Source organism: Pituophis catenifer, unplaced genomic scaffold (assembly GCF_029215685.1).
Source record: "Pituophis catenifer annectens isolate HBS135680 unplaced genomic scaffold, rPitCat1.0.hap2 SCAF_3, whole genome shotgun sequence".
NCBI classification, from domain to species: Eukaryota; Metazoa; Chordata; class Lepidosauria; order Squamata; family Colubridae; genus Pituophis; species Pituophis catenifer.
Window position 1 is genome coordinate 33,843,152 of NW_027256883.1, and position 22,742 is coordinate 33,865,893.

Genomic DNA, 22,742 nt, shown 5'->3' on the forward strand with positions numbered 1-22,742 from the left:
TGTTGGACAGGGATGGGGTTTCCTAGAATACATTTCCGCACAAACGTAACACTGCTTGTGTCTTAAAGTTAGCCTAAAGCTGAATCAAAATGTCCTTAGCTCTCCTCTACATGTTTGGCAAGAATCTTCTTTCAAACTGCCAAATGGGACTGAATACTGGATGTTTGTGTTTGCATCCCGAATTGTGCTCAGAGAAAGACAAGTGCTGTTTCAAACCTGCCAATATTTGAAGCTCTGGGGAACAAGGCAGACACTGAGCTATCGGCACTGGATATGACTTAAGAAAATATTCTGAATCTCAGAACTAAAGGAATGGATGATCTGTCTACTTGCCTGGTCTAATTTCTTAAATACCTGCTACCTACAGATGTTTACTGTATCTAATAATTGTAGAGAAATATGAATGTGTGAACAGTGAAGCTCCAGGCCATTCATTATTGCTTAAAGCTCATTTCAGATATGGATATGATTCAAACCAATTTGTGCCAGGGTACAACAATTTAATCCTGATCCTTTCCTTCTTTATGACAAATGTGCTTGCTAATATTAGTGATATGGATATTGCCTTCCTTCATTGGCTTAATTAAGACAGCAACTCCAAACACATTTATTAGAGAATAAATATATAAAGTTTTACAAGTGAAGTTGAAACACACATACACACATATGCAGCCACTACCATCAAGGTCCTTGTCCTGCTACACAGAACAATATAGCAATGAACTGTCATCAGTCCTTTCTGTCATCAGCCCTGCTGTCCTTTCAAAATTTATCCAATTTAAATAAACAAACAAATGAATAAGAAATTGCTATGCTACCAAATGCCAATCTCCAGCATTAGCTTTACTTCCATGTGTAACCCTCAGCCCCATGTGAGCTCTATAGGCTTTGCAGATAATAAAAATGGCTAGAGCTTTATTTAAAAACATAATAATCTTTGTAGTAAAAAGTACATTTAAGCTCCAGATAGTAGTGGAATCCTACCAAGTAAGAGACAGTCATGTGGAATATTATTACCAGATTACCTATTTGTAAATGAATATATATCATTGAGTTCATCCCCATGACATCCATTTTGTGTGTTTCTTCCTAGTACTTCTAAACCTTAAAAAAAATCTGCATTTTACAAATAGTGCATGCTTATGTATGTCTGCATAAAACTACAAGATGGGGTTGATTTAATTAGTTAGTTAGTAGTTTTGTTTTATTTCTATTCTGTTGTAATCTAAAACAGCTCTGAATGGATTTTCAAATATGCTTCTCTGGATCACTGTCTATAATTTGGTGCATTGAAAGTATTTTCGTGTATTAAAAACCAACTCATTAACAAATGGGAAATTTACTTGATTGTGAAACCCTTGATACTTTCTGAGCTTGGTTGTTTGCCTGCAGACATTTCATTACCCAACTAGGTAACATCATCAATGGTTTATTTGACTGTTTTATTAGATAATACATAGAAAAAAAAAGTTGAAGACCAGAAGTCAATTGAGCTGCAGCACTATATATGCTGGATCAGAAGCTGGAACAAAGATGCATTTTTTTTATTCCATCCCCATATTACAGCCCTTTTGATTTCAATATATTGAACATATTCATTTGTAAATAAATTTCTATGTCTGAACACTTGTTTGCATGATGTATATGGCATAGTGGTTGCAGAATTTGACAGAAAGTGAAAAGTCAGAAACTGAATGGACAGTATGTGATGAGGTGACAAAGGTAGAAACTTGCAATTTACTTGGGTTGCTTTTGCACCAGCAGAATCTGGGGAAGTAGAAGAAGTTTTCTTTGATCTTAATTTACCACATGTAGACTTGACCCCTGTCCCTCCTGGAGTTGAAATACTTGTGGAGTGGGCAGAGTGGCAGATGTGTACAATAGTTAATGCTCCTTGTGCAAAGGGGAAGTGCCAGCAGTCCTGAAACATGTGCTGATCTTTCCTTTGTTCAAGAGGTCTGTCACGGATCTACTATAAATGAATAGCATGCACCCGGTATTCAAGTTCCCCTCTGTAGAGTTGTAGTGTCAGTAGTAAAAAACCTTGGAAGAAAAAAAATAACTGGACCCTTGACAGTTAGAAGTCATTTCTGGGCACAGAAGTAAAATTACATTGGTTATTCTAATGGATGTCTATGTTTATTCTGCTCGACCTTTCAATGGCCTTGACCACAGTAAATTTCTGAGCTGCAGTCTGTCTACTGGTTTCAGGATCTGAATGGGGAGAAAGTTCAAACACAACACAAACAAGTAAGCAACTAAGCAAGATAGCATTCATCCAGAGTTTCAATGGTTCTGGGATTATAAAATATTTGGCTCTTAATAGGGTTGATCCCGATTATGGGGAATAGGCTTGCATATTGGATGTCTTTTTAGACTCTCCATTCCTGTTAAAGAACCAGCTGTAGGCTAATGCAACAAAGGTCTTTACTTAACTCTAGCTTATATATCAGTTTCAGGTTTATATAAAAACAAGGGGCAATGAAAATCACTTTTGTCTTTCTTACCTTCCATGCTGAATACTTTAATAAAGACTACCAGGTAGGCCCAACTGATGCAAAATGAAAAGGCCTGAATGATTAAGGAATAGTCCCACTATTGCTGTTCCCAAGCACATTTCAAAGTATAGTTAACATCTATAAAGGCCTATGTGGCCGATCTTGGGTATGTGAGTCTGTCTACCTGACATAGATATAGCTTCTAAACCCAAGGGAACAGAGAATACCTGCTTGGGAACCCATTGATTTTTTTAAAGAAATACAGTATGTGGTCATTTATCTCTGAGAGATTAACAATCACTACTATATATTAAGATATATAGCAGGAAGGGCCTCCAAAGGGCATTCTTTACAAGGTTCCTTTTTTCCTGAGCAACTTCCATTTTAATGATATTCTAAAACTTTATACAAATTTGGTTCATTTGGAAAGCTTTTGCAACCTGATTGTTGCCACAACCTGCTAGGGTAGACATGCAACTATAATTACATTAAACATTTACATTATTTATATTTATATTTGTATTTAATAGTATAGTGTAGTGTAGTGTAGTATAGTGTGATGTATCGTACCGTACCGTACCATAATGTAACACAACGTAATGCAACATAAAGCTGTATTTCATCTTTTATTGTTTTCTTTGGCTGATTTTCTTGTTGTTCTTTCTATACTGCTTAGAATTCCCCCAGGACCTAAGCAGGCAGGCAGGCAGGCAGTAGACAGACGGAGAGATAGACAGACATATAGTTCAATTTAGTGATAAGCATAGATAACCTTGGGCCAGTTTTTTTCTCTCAACTCATTTTTATTACAGAATTATCTTTGTTAAACTAATATGAGGGAATGTCCACTCCTGGGGAAAAAGTAAGGTAACTCTAAAGACTGAATGAATGCAATCTTGAATTTCTTAGGAAAGATGGATTATTAATTAAAATGAATGAATATGTTTGAATATTTAAGAATTCAGATGGTCTTAAAATGCCTCCAAATACTAATGATCCTCCAATCAACAACTGAAAGGAAGCAATAGTAGGAGAATAATATATCTTCGTTCCTGCTTGTGAATTCCCAAATAGTCTTGTTGGCCATTTTGAGAAACAAAATGTTAATCAAAGGTGAGTAGGGGGTTGATTCAGCAGGATTGTTTCTACAGTTGTATGATATCTCAATTCACTTGAGTTCCTTTGTGATATAAATATTACAAATAGTAGCACTTAGTGTTTGATATGCAGTGTTGGCAATTGGATAGCAATCTAGTATTCTTTCTTCACCATATGATTTGCTGTATGGACAAATCATATTTTAAGGCCCTTGGCCCTTAGTGAATTTTTAAACGCATAGTTGAGGATAGTCAATAGGTGAATATTATCATTTGTATTGAAAAATCTCCCTCTTTTATACCTTTGCCAAAAGTTCATCCCAAAGTGAAATTTGTTTTTGTAAGCCAAATTGATTTTTCAGGATACATTAATTATTAAAATACTAATACCATAACAACAGCCATTAGCCATGTTTACATTTAGAATGAAGTTATTAAATGGGTAAAAGCTTTAATAGTGCTTTGTTATTCTAATATTAGCAATTATTGTTAGCTATGGTGAATTCGTTTTTAGTAAGCTCACAATATAAGAGCATCCTTCAAGTAAGAATTTTGTCCCATTCCATTGTTGTGAGACACACTTCTTTAGCTCTTGCTCATAATATTAAGTCACACTTGGCCATGGTAGAATGCCATAATCATGACTCCTAAAACTGTGCTACAGTTTGGTAAAATGTGTGAATAGTTTGGAGCAGATCTGTTCAGCCATAAAAGACTGAAGACACAGAACACAGAGCTCTTTTAGTTTCCCTTGGTATTGTCTGTGTGTGAAACAGGACATTGGACTTCTGATTGTTATTGTTGAAAAACAGCCCCTCCCTATGCTGCATCATAAACTGCAGTAAAACTCCCTGAGTTTCAGAAAATTACTTGCTTTATAATACTGAGGATTGCTATGGGCTTATTTATGGGTGGAGGTGGGGGAATCAGAAGCTCAGCTGGAGATCTGGACATCATTGCACAGTTCATTGCTCTGTTGCTGGTATGTTATAAAATGAGATACTTAGCTTCTAGTTTTATTCACAACATTTTTAAACCTTTCTTTCATTCATTCATATATATATATATATATATATATATATATATATATATATATATATATGCAGTTTTAAAAACAATTTTACGGAATAGAATAGAAACTTGATTATAAGCTGAAGGAAACAAGATGGTGAATCTTTTCAATAGCGAAACTTGCTTTTCAGCAAATATGCTAGCATTTTATTTTTGAGACTGTAGCTCTATGTGACACATGCTTACTTGGGCATCAATCCCACTGAATTAAATAGGATTTATTTTAGGGTATACCTGTCAAGGATCATGCTGCATGAAGCCTCAAATCAAGTTCATTCTGGTCACAGAAAACTATACAATGCATCTTTTTTTAAGGGCATAAATTGAATTAATAAAGTGCAGAATGAAACATTAGATGAAACAGCTCTAAATCAAGCATGACTGTGTTTTTTTGAATACTTCAGGCACAATCCATAGAGCCCATGTCCTCTGTGTTATTGTCATATGGAAAACACTCAACTATTTTTAGATTATTGATTATTTTGTATGATTTGAATCCTAATTTTGTTTTAACTTCTACTATTTAGAAGTATGCTTTATATCAGATATCTTTCAACCCATGCTGTCAGAGAAAGTTAAAGAAAAATAAGCTGGTAGTAATTGGAAAAGTAGCTGATACTTTGGGTAGGGTTTGATTGTTAATTTACAATTACTTCATACTTTCCCCCCCACATATATTGTCTATTACATTACTTTAAAATTCTAGGAACATAGAAAAGATTTATAATGGAATAATAAACAATTGTGCTACTTTGCTTTTAAATACTTTTGCTTTAAAGAAAAAAGCTCTTAACATTTGGACAATATCTATATATCAGATAAATAATGCTTTGGAAGATTTACAAATATTATGTGCACTGTGCTACTGAATTGAAATGGCACAATTCATTGCTCTAGAGCACTAGACCTTCAATTAATTCTTTTTATATTTCATCCTTTTCCTCATGAACACAACATTTCAAACATCTCTTTACTATTTCCTCTTCTATTATAGCTACATTTTTACATCAATACTTTTGTCTCTTTCTCCACATCATATATTCTTTTCAAATTGACTGTCAGTGTTTGGTATTAGAACTATTTAATATCAAAGAGACTCAGAAATCAAAAAGAAAAATACATAGCAGAAAAATATAATACATGCAAGAAAGGTAGTGGATTGTCCCTCATGTGAAGTGGACTGTGGTAACACATCTCAGGCTTCCTGTCACTTGCTGTGACATTTTTCATAAACCCTCGCACATCTGCATTTATCTTCAATGTATACGCCAAGATGAATTCTCCAAAGACATTAACAAAAGATAAATACTTATTAAACAAAACAGACTCTTCCAGGATATGAGTACTATTGGAATTAAGCACAGTAGATGTCTTACAGACAGAATTTAAATTTTGTCTCTTGGATAGATGTGTATGTGTTTGTAATGTGATTTTACCTTATAATTAAATAAGCCTGAAATACAAAAGGTACAACGTTGAATACTATGTGACCTTCTGACAATTTGATTTGAAGGCTATAGGAAAATACAGCTAATGCCAGATAAAGAAAGAACAGGAGTGGATTCAGAGAAATGAGAAATGGATATGTTTTAGAAAATTGACTTTGTAGAGCAGTGTTTTAAAGTGCAGCTCGTAAACTAAATCAAAATGCTAACAATCAAATAATTGCAATATAATGCAGAATGTCTAGTTTATAATTTGTCCAAATTGAAAAACACATGTTTTCTTAAAAACTGTATTGTTTAACAAGTAGGACATGGCTTGCAAAAACAGAAGCTAATTTTGTTTTCTTTTTGCATTATGAGTAAGTGCAAAATTTTATCAGAGAAAATAATAAATTTATTTTAAAAAGGCTACGTTTATCACTACATATTTGATGGCCTGCTTAGTTATCATGGAGAAGGTGAGGTGAACAGAATAAATAAAAGCATCTGAATAATTCATATGGCAGTGTAAAATATTGGGGTAGCTATGGTTTTTGAAACATTGAAAAGAGCAGGCAATTTCAGCCTGCAGAAATGCTGTGCAAAGCTGCATGGGTAATATAATAGGGATGCAGATTGCTCTTCTCTGTTCAGGATGATGTAGGAGCTTCCACATTACGTATTACCTGGCTACAAAGCAGTCCTCATTTGGTAATTAAAGCTTACTGGATTCCAGGACTGTTATTCCTTTGTTAGCACACGTTTTTAATACCCCATAGGAGCCCCTCATACTCTGATCATGTATTAATGTAATACATCATCAGAACCAGATGTCATTCCAGTGATATATTGGTGTAATACAGGAGAATGAGCTTCACTGATGATGTATTTAGTTCACACAAGATGGCAATGTCCGGGGAAGAGAGGGTCCAAAGAAGAGATTTCTTTGTAATAGCAAAATAGAATCGGTTAATGTATAGTAAATGAAAGAAATGGAGGAAAATAAAGACGTTTCTGTATTAGGAATGCAAACATGGCCCCAAATTTGCATCAATTGTGTTGTTTTTTATACTATAAAATAGAAGATTTATTTCTCCAATTTACAATAATTCTAACAAAATTCTAGCCCATAAACATTATTTTAGTCTTAAACTAGTGTTGCAAATTGCTGGAGGTTTTACAATGAGACGGTTATGCAGATATGGAATAATAAATAAATAGGCACATAAATAAAAGTGTTTGGTTCTTGCAACTTTAAAGACAATGAAATCAATTTGTTTATAAATTTCGGTATATGTTGAACATAGAAATAGAACCAATCTTTGGGTTTAAATATTGGTTATGGTTTAATATTTTTAAACAAAAATAATCTATGAATAGTTTCAATATGCCTCTATTAGCTTCAAATATGAAGACTAAAGACATCATCCAGTTGTTCAATGCAGCTGGTGATATCGTTGTTGGTTTTTTTTTTTCTAAACAAGTTTTATTAACATTTTTCTTTCATCATACAAATTTTATGAACAGAGTGTTTACCAGGTCACATCTTATACTTTTTATATATCTTAATTTTTATAATCTATTCCAATGTTCCCACTTTCTCCAAATTCATCCCTTTTATATAATTCTTTATCACAAATTCATCATTTTTTACCATATCTTGTTATTTCATCTCTCCCCCCCCCCCCCAGCACATTTTGCATATTTCCAATATGCAATATTGGCCAATATTTTGGCCAAAATATTCTTTTTTTATATTTCTTTATCTTATCTTAATGTCTTCTTAATACATAATACATAAACAGTATCACTATCCACCCTTAATTCCTAATTTCTTACAATATCATCAATTAATTATCTTATTTCTTCATTTACAGTATATATTTTTCAAAATCCCCATCCCACTTTTTAACATTTCAATTTTATCTCTGAATTTAACTTGTCTTCATAATTAAACCCCGTTGCCATTTCATATTTCATATTTCATCTGCTATTCTGTTTTGCTATAAACAATATACATCATCATATTCACTTCTTACATTAAAACCCTTTAACTTATTTGACCCACAATTAATAATATTAATATAGTTCCCTTAAATCTACTAATATATATCTTATTTCCCTTCCTCCTTTCCACTATTCTTCCCCTTTTTAACCATTTTCTCTTGGTCTCTCCAAAATTCCACATCTTAATAATTTTCTACTTTTATCCCATTCTTTTAACTTCTTCTTTTTTTTTCTTTTTGTATTTATTATATCTTTTCTCCTGAATCCTTTTTCTCACTTTTAGATATATTACTTGAGTAATTCTCTTCAAGTTTTCTCCTAATCTCTTTCCATTCTTTCCTTCTTTTCCCTTTGATTGATTCTTTTTTGGGGGATATTTCCCCCTATCCACTCTTTATTTGCCACTGTTAATCCCAGTGAAATCATCTAACTGCTTTTTGCATTCAATTCCTTTTCCTTCAATATTATTTTCTTGATCCTCATTTATGCTCTCTTTTTCCTGTTCTGTATGTTCCAGCAAAACTTCTGACTTTTTATTACCCTTTAGTGATTCACACATGTTTTTAAATATCTCAATTAATTCCTCACACATTCAAGACTCCATATTGTCAATTTTAAAAAAATGTTAAAATTGTTTGATTTATATTTAATTAAAATTTTAAAGTCCATATAGTCTCTTTTTAATTCCAAATAGTATCAAATTCGAACATTTATCCAAGCCACTCCAAGTTAAAGCTTTATTATCTTCCACAACCATTGAAAGTCGAAACCAAGCAGTTCAGAAAAACAAATACTCCTTAAAAGTTCTCACAGTTTCTGAATTATCTTTTATTAGTCAATAATAAAAGATAATTATTTTCTCTTCTGTCTTCCAACTAAGATTGCAGTTTTCTCTTTCTGCCAGTAGATGTGTCTCTCAAATCTACAATATTCTCAGAGCAACTAAGTATCAAAGCTGTCAAAAATATTTTGAATCTACAGAAAGAGTACTTTTCCTCGGATTTCTTTTTATTTTATTATTTTTTGTTTCTCCAAATTCAATTTTAAATCTAGTTATAAAATTTTAGTTCTTCTCCCTCTATTAACTTTCCCAAGTGCCAATTATCCACTAATTTCCGCTCCGGGACACCTTTTAAAGTTATTAAATTTTTTCTTTTTTTACCTGTGAGTTGGCCAATCACTCATTTGGTACCAGCACTCCATTCAGACACTGCTCCTGCACAAAAAACATAGTCCAGTTGGCCCAGCTTCAGAGCGGTCATTTTTCAATGGCTGCCACCCCTGCCTCCAGTTCGAAAAGCAGCCTTCAACCTTTCGAAGAACTTGTCTGTTCCTCTTGGTCGTCTGAGACACCTCTCCTTCTTCACTGTCCCTACAGGACAGTTCCAGTCCAAAGACCAAAGACCTGACAGGTTTGTCTGGCTGGATTTTTGCAGAGCTCATTGGAGCCCGCTATTTTTCCAACCGGTTTCACCATGCCGCTTCTGGTTAGCCTGGTGATATCGTTGTTGCTTATATCCAGATCAATGCTAAGACAGTGTGATCTTGAAAGTTATATGGATGGATAGATGGATAAATATGTTTCATTGTCCATAATGCCCTATCTTTCAAGCATAAGTTTCTTCTCACCTGTTTGCAAATGTCTATACTTACATACTTCATGAAAATTCATATCTACTTCTGTTAACTATTTTCTCTAATATTTTCATTTCTGTAAGCACATTTTTCTAATAAATGCCTTTTTAGTAAAGAACTTCTTATCTTTTTGGAATACAGTGGTCTTAAAGTACATAAGTTAATGCATTTTTAAAAAACAGAACTGCATATCTAAAATCAAAGTGTGAAAACTGAACAGTAATTACATTTTTCTTAGATGTAACATTATTTGGTGTTCAAATAATATATAATATATATATTCAAAGAAGCAACCCATTTTTTTTCTCCCATCATATAATGCATACTTGTCATATACATATTATTTGACTGTAAAAGACACACTAAATTCACCATAGAACTTGGGCAGAAATTATAATGGTAACCGAATCTAGCACAGATAAAGATCTCTTCTCTTCTATGCTTTTTTTGTGACAAAAGCTGACTCATGTAAGGATTGTTTTCTCATCTCTAATATGTTTGGTTTGCATTTTAATATAAAACAAAGTTGATTCACACTTCCCGAATTATATATGAATTGGAATGCGATTATTTTGAATATGGCCATGTTTGAATTTTATAATGCAGTTCTCTGATCAAAGAAAACATGCTAAAATGTGAATCATAAAAACTACATATAAACATTCACACATTAGAAAAATAGGTTACAGGAAAATGTACATTCTATTTACAAAAATTTGTGTGCTAGGCAATATTATAATTATAAATACAAATGACTTTTCATGAAAACATTTATAACAACACCTTCATTTTCAAATAACTTTTTCTTTTTAATGTTGAAAGACTGAACTAATTTATGCATGAAATATGCAGATTTTGGTGCATTATAGAATTTTCATGTTTTGGACCTACTTACTCCTACAAAGTTGATCCTGACAGATTGCAAGTAATGTATATTAGAACACTATTCCCAACAAGTGAGGAAGTATGGCTTATTTCTCCAAAATTGTTGTTAAATATTTTGATCAATAGATTTTTGTTGCATCCAGGATGTGATCAATGACATTGTTTGGATGATCATACTAAGGTATTTCACTCTACATCACTGAAAGGTTTATCTATCTATCTATCTATCTATCTATCTATCTATCTATCTATCTATCTAGTTTTTATTGTGCTATAATTATGGGATGAGTGCACAACAATGAAGCAGTTGTAAATACAGCAGAATAAATCATTGAACAAACTGAAATGACTGCATAGAAAGTAGAAGAGAAAGATGGAAAGAGCTGGATAACATAAATATACTGTGATAACTTACTGTAAATTGTCTGATAACCCCTCCTGCAATTTCATAGAAATATTAAACATCAAGGTAGGTGAGGAGTTGAATTCTGAAGAACATCATAATGAAAAATCCCAGACCTATTATTTAATTGATATCTCATTTTCCAGTATTGCTGACTAGTAATGCTTGCTTAAGACAGAATGTAACCTTATCCCTGTCCTTCCTAGACAGTTGAAAAGGATACCATCGTCATGGTATTTAATACTACTGAAAGCTCAAGGTGGTATTCCCAATCAAAGCCATGAAAAAAGCAATCCAGAATGAACAAAGTCATTTCTGATCCATGTTTGGATCTGAATCTTCACTAAAAGAAGTCCAGAGAGAATCCTAGAGAGAATCCATCCTCTTTGTAAATGAACTCTCACCACTTTCTCAATCATATTCCCCCCAAAAAGGAAGGTTGAAGGAATGTGATAGTTGTCCAATGTGGCTACATACACGGCCTTTTTTTTAAGGTGCTGCATCACCACTTTCTTTAAGCCAATCAGAAGGAACCTCTCCATTAAAAAATATTGACACTTTCCTAGAGCTATCTACTTCCACTGTTATCAACAGTCCACTGAAAAAGCAGAAGAGAATGGATTAAATTCACTAGTACCAGAGTTCAAACTAATGATTAGAGGTATTCCTCAACTTACTATCACATAAGTTCAGGGGCCAGAACTTCAGTTTCTAAGCAAGACAATTGTTGTGAGTCATGCCTGATTTTACAACCTTTTTTGCTACGGTTGTTAAGCAAATCAGTGAAGTTGTTAAGTGAATCACATGGTCATTAAATGAATCTGACTTCCCCCATTGACTTTGCTTCCCATCCAACTGGCTGGGAAGGTCACAAATGGTGATCATGTGACTCCAGGATACTACAAACATCAAAAATAATTGCTGGTTGTCAAGCTCCCAAATTTTAATCACATGACCATGGGGATGCTACAACATTTGTAAGCATGAGGACTGGTCATAACTCATTTTTTTCAGTGTTATTGTAACTTTGAATGTCATTAAAGAAATGGTTGTCAGTACCTGTACTTAGGCCTTTAATACAGCCTGTAGGCCAATTCCAGATCACAGTGACTACATCAAATTCCATTTATGACAAGTAAAATATTAGGTGAAAAGGTGAACAAAAATGCCATAGTGGTTTATAAGCAGATCCTCCTGCCTCTCCTCCTCCAACAAAAAAATAAACTACCTTAAACAGAACTGCTAAACCATGACCAGCTGATCCATGGTCAAGAAACAGAAATATTAATTCCTCATCTCCCTTAACATGGGGTAGGTTGAACATGAACTGTTATTTGTAGTTAGTGAAGTCCAATTTTCTTCTTTCTCTGGATGTTTTATTTCTTCGAACTTCTTAGTAAACCTAGGAATTGCTTGGGATTGGCAAAGAGAAACTCAAACTTTGATCGCCTCCTTACTACAGGAATTCCACTCAGAATTGGTAGAATTACCTACCAGGCTGTTTGAAAAGTTGCTGGAATCTATCTGGATCTATAAAGCACCTAGATCAGGGCTGTCAAACTCCTGGCCGGCGGTCTGGATGCATCACATGCTGACCACATTTAGCGAAGGGCAATATGTCACATGACATGTCACATGTCCCAATATGTCACATGACATCACTATGATGACGTGAGTTTGACACCCCTGACCTAGATGGACTATCATCATTTGTCCTCGCACACTAAAAAGACAAAACAAAGTCCAGAATGTGCCCATTTCTGTATTAGGCCACAGACCAGTGGTGGGATTCTACCGGTTCTACCCGGTTCAGGAGAACTGGTAGTGGCGGTACTACCAGCCACCCGGATGTTATCACAGATGCTCTGTGCATGCGCAGAGGTGGTATGCATGCTCACATTTGCGAACCGGTAGTGAAGGTAATTGAACACCACAGTAGTGAATACCACTACTGCCACAGACTATTTGTGCAGCTTCATAGAGGCCATGAATTCCTGAATTTCCCAAGGACCTATCCCTAGTCATGCACATTTAAATCATGACATTCTAATATCAGCCCAGTGATAAGGCCTAGCAGCTCAGGAAGGGAAAGCCAAGCAACAGGATGGGTGATGCACAAGCAGATTGCAAAACTTGTACCAACAGCTAAATATAGCTTACAGTCACTTATATCCTGACATTCTCAGAACAAGGCTCAGATCACAGATAAAATCTCTGTCAAGATGATTGCTATTCCCCTCCACCAACTAACAGTGGCTTCTGTACAACCAAGAACTAAGGAGAATAAATTTGTGAAAAAGCTACATCTTGCCATTGCTCAGCTAGTTTTTCATGAATGTGGTCTTGCTACAAATGGACCTGGCATTTACTATAGCAACCTGAGACCAAGTTCACCAATGATCCAGCTTCCTAAGCTCAGAATGCACGGCACAGGGCTGGAAGGGCTAGTAACCATATTCTAGTTCCCTTATGCTTGCAATGCCACACTAATTATGATTATCATTATCAATCTGAATGAACATTTTGCACTAATTGTGATTATATCATAATTAGTGCAAAAAGCTCATTCAAGTTGATAAAAGATAATTTATTTAGACATTTTTCAAAGGGGGGAAAAACCAGTTTTATATATAAAAAAAATAACATGGGCATGATGCCATATTCTTGCATATATTAATTTTTAGAGAAGAGGAATGTACCTGAGTGTTTTATCTTTCATGTTCCTATCGTCAGTCTCGTGATCTTCAGATCTTTAGTTTTCTATGCTTCAGTTAAATACGAAAGGGATACAGTATTTCTATGGTCTATGTGAAAGAGACCTGTCCTTGAGAAATGTTGAAAAATTTCTTCTTCACTTAATAGAAATTTAAAAACATTTCTTTCTTAAATTCTCTCATACATTTATTTTAGAAGCTGAGAGCCATTCTGGCCATTTCTAATAGCTCCAAGTGTTATTTTGGTGAACTTGGATAGGCAGAACATATAACAATATGTGTTATATATAATATATAGTAACAGATAACAATCATTACTAATAAAAAATTAGATTAAATAATCTTTGCTAAAGATAATAATTTTGACCTTTTTCTGCAAGTGGAAAAAGTGGAGATTGAGTTCAATTCCTTAGAGAGCGTAACAATTATATTTTAATGTAGATAAATAGATTTAAAAGTGGGGCACTAGAAGTAGGAATGAATACGGATGCCTTGACACATGGCTTAATAGCAACAACATTAACAAATCTAGAGAAAATTAATGGTTACCAATTTGATTAAAACACTGCGTTGAAAAACAGTTTTTTAAAAATAAAAATGTAGCACAATATTTTAGTACTTTTATTTGACACAAGACATTATCAGAATCATGAACCTCAAATATTTTAAATTTAAGTTATTAGTAATGTGTGTGTGCGTGTATGTATACGTATAAAAGGTAAAGGTAAAGGTTCCCCCCACATATATGCGTTAGTCGTTCCCAACTCTAGTATACGTATACCTTCTGCGTATATGCATGCACAGAGTATCCGTGATGATGTCCAGGTGGGTGGGCAGAGCCTCCCGCTGCTGCCACTACCAGTTTGCCCAAACTGGGGTGAACCGGTAGAAACCCACCACTGGTATGTATGTATGTATGTATGTATGTATGTATGTATGTATGTGTGTGTGTGTGTGTGTGTATATATATATATATATTTCTGAGGTTTTCGCGGGTGTTTGTATGTAGGTCTTTGGTTATTCGGGTTTTCTTCCACATAAAATTGGAAGTGTTTTGGCGACGTTTCGATGAAGTCTCATTCGTCATCTTCAGGCTGGTGTTTTCGGCTTCTTGCTTCTAGGAGCAACGTGTGATCGCAGTTGTTTCTTCCTTTTAACTGCCAGTGGGGGTGTGAACTGATTGGGTGGGAGCTTGGCTGTGTTCTGATTGGTTGGGGGTTTGGCTGTGCTCTGATTGGTTGGGATCAGTCAGAAAGAGGAACCAACTTCTTCCCTGGTCCAACACCTTAAAGCCACAGGACATGATATTGACTTTAAAAAGACCAGAACTATCGCTAAAACTGAACACTTTAACAACAGAATAATCAGAGAAGCCATAGATAGAAAAACGCCCACACAGCATGAATAAACGAGATGATATTTCCCACCTACCAGCCATTTGGAAACCTGCCCTCATTGACAAACGAGTCCCTAACACAAAGAATGAGACCAGACCCACACTCATGAAAACCACACAGGATGTCACCACCACACATCCACGCAAAAAGCAAACCCACACCGATGAGGCATGACCACAAACCAGAAGCCAGACCACAGCTGCATCATTAGCCACTTTAAACCCCTCCAATCCATACATGAAGCAAACTGACACCCACCATGAAGATATGGCACAACCATGAACGCAAAGCCAAACAAAGCAACGCAGCTCACCAGCCCAAATCCCCCTGCAACTCAGACTAACCCGAGCACAACCAAGCCCCCACCTAAACAGAACATACTCCCAATCAATCAGAGCACAGCCAATCCCCCATCCAATCAGAGCACAGCCAAACCCCCAACCAATCAGAACACACCTCCACCCAATCAGAACACAGCCAAGCTCCCACCCAATCAGTTCACACCCCCACTGGCAGTTAAAAGGAAGAAACAGCTGCGATCACACATTGCTTCTAGAAGCACGAAGCCGAAAACACCAGCCTGAAGGTGATGAATGAGACTTTGTCGAAACGTTGCCAAGACACTTCCAATTTTATGCGGGAGAAAACCCGAATAACCAAAGACCTACATATATATATATATATATATATATATATATATATATATATATATATATGTTTTCTCAGGTTTTCGCGGGTGTTTGTATGTAGGTCTTTGGTTATTCGGGTCTTCTCCCACGTAAAATTGGAAGTGTCTTGGCGACGTTTCGACGAAGTCTCATTCGTCATCTTCAGGCTGGTGTTCTCAGCTTCGTGCTTCCAGGAGCAATGTGAGATCTCAGCTGTCTCTTCCTTTTAACTGCTAGTGGAGGTGTGAGCTGATTGGGTGGGAACTTGGCTGTGTTCTGATTGGGTGGAGGTGTGTTCTGATTGGTTAGGGGCTTGGCTGTGCTCTGATTGGCTGGGGTTGTGTTCTGTTTGGGTGGGGGCTTGGTTGTGCTCAGCTTAGTCTGAGTTGCAGGGGGATTTGAGCTGGTGAGCTGCGTTGTTGTTGTTTGGCTTCGTGTTTGTGGCCGTGCGAGCTCTTCATGGTGGGTGTCAGTCTGCGCAGAAAGCAGACTCAAACCCACACTGATAATGAGCCACGACCAAGGACCAGAAGCCAGACCGCAGCTGCATCATTAGCCACTTTAAACCCCTCCAATCCATACATGAAGCAGACTGACACCCACCATGAAGAGCTCGCACGGCCACAAACACGAAGCCAAACAACAACAACGCAGCTCACCAGCTCAAATCCCCCTGCAACTCAGACTAAGCTGAGCACAACCAAGCCCCCACCCAAACAGAACACAACCCCAGCCAATCAGAGCACAGCCAAGCCCCTAACCAATCAGAACACACCTCCACCCAATCAGAACACAGCCAAGTTCCCACCCAATCAGCTCACACCTCCACTAGCAGTTAAAAGGAAGAGACAGCTGAGATCTCACATTGCTCCTGGAAGCACGAAGCCGAGAACACCAGCCTGAAGATGACGAATGAGACTTCGTCGAAACGTCGCCAAGACACTTCCAATTTTACGTGGGAGAAGACCCGAATAACCAAAGACCTACATATATATATATATATATATATATATATATGTTTTCTTTTCTTTTTGTAGGCCTTTATGTGTATTTCTCTTTAGCCAGGTTCTTTCTACATAACCCAAGATTTTTATGCAGCCCTAGTTCAGTGAAATCCCAATCTACTAGTTTCTAGGCTTTTCTTTTCTTTTTTTCTTTTTTTTTTCCAGCAGCCAGCAAGCACCCTGTCTCCCAATGGGCAGCAGGGTTCTTGCTGGCTGCCGGAAAAAAAAAAAGCCTAGAAACTAGTGGATTGGGATTTCACTGAACTAGGGCTTCATAAAAATCTTGGTTTACGTAGGAAGAACCTGGCTAAAGAGAAATACATATACATACATATACATATACATATACATATACATATACATATACATATACATATACATATACATATACATATACATAAACATATACATACACACACACACACACACACACACACACATATATAAAAAAGCATGAGTTAGTTGTGTCTGCCAATGGGACTTAATGTTATTTGAATTTTCATAATTATTTCATCACTTTTAAAGGGTGAATCCATTTTTATTTCTTATTGTAGTTAGGTTGGGTAAAAATAAAATACTGAAACTTCAAAGAAGAGATGAATGTTACAAACTAAAAAAAAGAGTGTTTTATGCAATGGAAAAGTTACAGCTCACATTCTCAGAGCATCTGATTGCATCATAAATAAAACAGTAGCCCAAGTCATGCTAGACATACGATGTGTAAGAAACCTGGCTGGAAGGCCACTGAAGGACTTAAAATTATGATCTCAGGCCCCTAGACCAGTGAAGCTTGGACACAGAACCAAGTGTTATGTTCAATCACTGCGGAAAGCAGGGGGTGCGATGGGGGTGGGGGGCGGGGAGGCAGAGAAGTGAGAAATTTTTATAGCATCTTCTGTTCAGTGCATTTTATGTCCATTGCAGAACAACACGCTGCTCATGTGACAAATCAACCAATATGTTCAGCTGAAGAAACAACAAGAAAGAAACAAATTGAAAGAACTATAGCATAGCTAAAACCTAAGGACAATTGCTTGTCTCAATATGCGTAGCTTCATCTCGAACAGTAGTTTTTATACCTATGTATATTTGAGGGGGGTTCTTTTTATTTTTTTATTTTGTTCTACTCCTGGATTGCTTGGGAAAGTCCATGAAGTTTTCTCAGCAAGGTTTTTCGGAAGTGGTTTGCATTGTCTCCTTCTGAGGAAGAATAACAGACCTAGATGCACCCATCTGGGGGAAAAGTGCTAAAGGCAGGATTAGAATTCACAGCCCTTGGTCTCTAGACTGATGCCTTAACCACTGCATCAAATTAAGAGTAGAAAGGAGAAATCATTGTAAATTACATATACATCTACTGAATAATTCAATGACTTAATGGCAAACTTTTAGAACTGATCTGTTATTGATCACTTGAAGAGTGACCCAACTGACTAGGACCTGAAATACTTTAGCTAGTATACAAATGTCTTATATTTAAGTCACATCTTTAACTGAAATGACTTAATTCCAAGACTAATATATGGACTAGATCAGTGGTGGGCTGCAAATTTTTTAACCGGTTCTCTGCCCTAATGACCGGCTGGGTGGGTGTGGCTGGGTGAGCATGGCCAACTCAATGTCACTTACATCGAGGGCCCTCTCACCCACCCTCTCATGACCGAGGGGATGCTGCAATGATCATAAGTGTCACATAAGTGTGAAAAACTGTCATAAGTCACTTTTTTCAGTGCATTGTAACTTTGAATGGTCACTAAATGAACTGTTGTATGTCAAGGATTATCTGTACAAAAATACAAAAAGCTTATTTGCTTGCAAAAAGCTGCCCTAAATACCAGTCATTAGATTAGAAATGGAAGAATACACACTGAAGATCACTGAGTCACAGCCATCATGGAAACCTAAACCATTCTGTCTGAATATCTTCTTTTTCCTCAGCAACACCTGCAACCCAGAGTTACAAATCAGGCAGGTTGCCAGAGCACACTGAGGAATTAAAATAGTTAAAATACAAGGATAACTATCAGCAGCTCTTGCTCTTGCTCTTAAAGTGAAACCCTTTAGTAGAGCGGTCATTTAAGCTCTCCAAAAAGTGGGTGGGCATATTTGGGCTACAAAATGCCAAGATAGAGAGACAAATTAACAAATTAACATATTGAGTGAGGGCTAATCCCATTCCACCTTTGTTCAGACCTTGCTGCAGGGAATTTTTGCCTATGAATATAGCTATCTATCTCTTTATCTCTTAACTGCTGACATCTTCTGTGGGCTATTAAGGAAGGTAGAGGCTGCTTTTTCCCTCTAAGAAAACATGTTTCTCCATTTCTCATTCAGGGAAATATATTCTTTCTTTTTAATATTTCTCAAAATATTTCATTCTTCTAGGAGAGGGATGGGTGCTAACTTTCTACAATTGGTGCCATGTTACTATGCCATATTATTATGAGAGAAAACTAAAACAAATTAGACAAGAGACTCCTGTGCTCAGTGAAATGACAGAGCACAGTTTCCAACCCAGGAGAAGCAATTATTAGATTCATTTGCATCACTTAAGATACCAGCTGGTCTCACTCACCTTACAATATATCCTTAGGTAATCATCCAGATTTAAGGAAAGATCACATGCCCCCAGAAAGGCAAGAAAAAAATCAGACAGAATGCCATTATGTCCTGCCTCTCAGCCATTTCTTCTATGGCTATGCCAATCCTTCTGTAAATAGCTGTTCCAGCAGGGGTGAAATGCTCTCAGTTCGGACCAGATCGCCCAATCTGGTAGTGATGGCGGCGGGTGGTTCGGAGAACCGGTAGCAAAAATCCCTGCACCCCCCTCCATGCCCAGCTGAGCCGCGCGATCATCAGAGGCTGTTTTTTTTTACTTTTAAAAGCATTTTTTCTACAACCTTCGGTTCAACTGAAGAGGTTGTAGAAAAAATGCTTTTAAAAGTAAATGAAAAAAGTTGGTCATGCCCACCCAGTCACATTACCCCCCCCCCCACCAAGCCACGCCCACAGAACCCATAGTAACAAATTTTACATTTCACCACTGTGTTCAGCCATGTTGGAAGTATACTCCAAAGTATACAACCCTTTAATGCTTTAAGAAAGACAAGCCCCAAGAATAAAAATACCACAAAAAACTCCAAGTGGGGGAGATTCTGGAAAAGCTCAGTCTACAGACAGAAAGTCTGGGCTACTGCCAAGAACCATTAAGGCTTACAATGTAACAAGCTTAACCCAGAGGTAGTTTCTGAAAACACTTAAAGCAGCAAAGCGATTAAGATAAGGATTAGGCTAGAAATACAGGCATACCAGAATGTTTCCTTCCTGCCTCCCTTTCAGCATTAGCCCTATAAAATGGAAAAATATTTCTTCCAACAACCGGTTCTCCAATCTGCTCTAAAAATTAACATCTGGTTCAGGAGAACTGGTGCAAACCAATAGCAGCCCACCTCTGGGCTAGATTCAGTAACCTTTACAAGAGAGTTCTCAGCCTTAAAATTGTTCTGAAAAATAAGTCTATTGGGAAAACTGATTACAACTTTTGAAAGGAAAATCATCTATATACAAAATGAAATTTATTTTTTTCAGAGTTTAAAATTGCTGTTTAATCTGCAAATTAAAAAGAAGTAATATAAGGAATATACAGAGTTAATTCTAGAAATCATCTATAGGCTATATATGGTTTGGAAATTTCTATGATAGGTAGAAATAGCTCTTTTTGTGATCCAAATATATCAGATACAGTTTATAAATTGAGCTATCAAGGAGAAAGGGGGAGGAGAAGCTGGGTGTTTAATGTTTGCCCCAGATGTGATAATCTAATTGATAATCTAAATGATTCCCTGTCCTCCCTGTCAGGTGCTAGCAACCAGAGCCACTCATGAACAGCTTCAGTCAGTAACTTTATTGTTTATCACCTATGTTACAAGAATCTCACCAGACTACTTGCTTTTCCCTGGGAACCTGATAAGATTTCATGGATTTGAGGGGAAGTCAAGCTTATGCCATTTGCGGCTGTACCATGATTCCAACCTAGCCCCTTGTTTGACTTCTCCCTTCAGCTTAACTGGCAATTCCATAACAGATAGTATTTTATGACCTGGAATATGACTTTATAATTTGGAATAAGATCCATATCAGCATTTGCTAGACAGTATTCTACATAGAACTGTTTTTTAAAAAATTAGAACAAAATAAGAAGAAATATTACAAATACCTTTTTTTTTACAAAAAAAGTTTGCAATGACTTAAGCAGTCTGTAAAACACTGATAATATATTTTGCCATGTGTGACTCCTGTTAGCGGATAGATATTGCCACAATGCTCTATTTGTAAAAAAAATAAGATGTTCCTAAAACACCGTGGGGCATGGTGGCTCAGTAGTTAAAGATGCTGAGCTTGTCAACTAGGAAGCTGACAGTCCAGGTTCAAGACACAAGCACTGTGCGATGGGGTGAGCTCCCATTACTTGCTCCAGATCCTGCCCACCTACCAGTTCAAAAGCATGCAAATGTGAGTAGATAAGTAGGTAACACTTTGGTGGGAAGGTAACAGTGTTCAGTGCCCCCCGGTGTATAGTCAGGCTGGCTACATGACCATGGAAGTGTTTTTGAACAACGCTGGCTCCGTCAGCTAAGAAACAGAGATGAACATCATTTCGTAGAGTTGGACACGACTGTTTACTTTTAAAATAGTGATTTTCTAGTGTTCTGTCAGGTCTGAACCTAGAGAATTCCAACTGAGTTTAATTCCTTTATGTACTTGTGTTTAATGGATAGAATCTTGCCAAACTATAACTATAACCTTCTAACCAACTAGATATACTGTATTTTGAGAGACTGTAGAATGCACCTTCTTTGAACCTCTTCCTCCCTCCCTCATCAGTTTTGGATTGCACAATTTCTTAATCAGCATCTCTTTCTGGGAAAGGTCTATGTTGCCAAAGCTCTCCCCTACTGCTCGTCCAGACACACATTCCATCACATGTTCCTTTCTTCTTCTTCTTCTTTTTTCTAATTAAGCTAAATTCTATAGTGGTGCCCTAAAATTCTGTAGCACTGTCTTCTCATTACTATGGGGAAATGAGAAACATTCATTATCATTACAGGTCTCCTTTTGCAGAAGAAATATAATTGAAAAAATTATTCCAAATTAACTTGCAATTATCAAATAAAATATACATATATTATGAGTAACTTGCAGAGGAAATTAAAACTATTCAAACTAAATTGGGTCTGTAATGCAGATCACTTGCATTAAATGCAAAATCATTTGTTGTAGAGTAAACATAATTAAGACTGAAATATAATTCCTTTTTAAAAAAAATTATCTGCAAATCCTTTTTAAAAAAGTCATGACTGCTTTTAAAGTAGTACCAGTCAAAGTACTACTTGCAAATTCCTCCAGTGAATCCAGCAATCTGCTATAGTGCCTGGGAATTCTGGAAGCTGTAATTCCAATACATTTGGAGAATAACAAATTGAGGCAAGCTGCAAAAGATTTGCAGTGAATTCAAATGCTATCTATTATATTACATCCCCAAGCACAAATGCATAATGATCTGAGACACTAGATCATCAGGGGATCTGACCATATTGTTTCCTCTCCACTGACCACACAGCTTATCCATTGGTTTGCTGCTCTAAGGCAGTATTGCCTTAACTGGAACTTCTCTAGTCATACAATTTTAAGTAAATGAGATGGTCAGGCCTCAAGCCAATTTCCTGCAACCTCAAGTGTTCCAACAATGGATGAGCAGATCTGAAGTTGCCCCTTTTATTTTCCTCCAAAGAAAATTCAAGTTGCTCACCAAGCTGTTTTTTTTTATATCTCTTTTCAGTATTCTAGCCATTGCATAGATTTACACTAGTAATTTCATATTTGGCCAAATGAACATTTGTGACCAGTATAGTTTTGGTGAAAATAAATTGTCAGATATT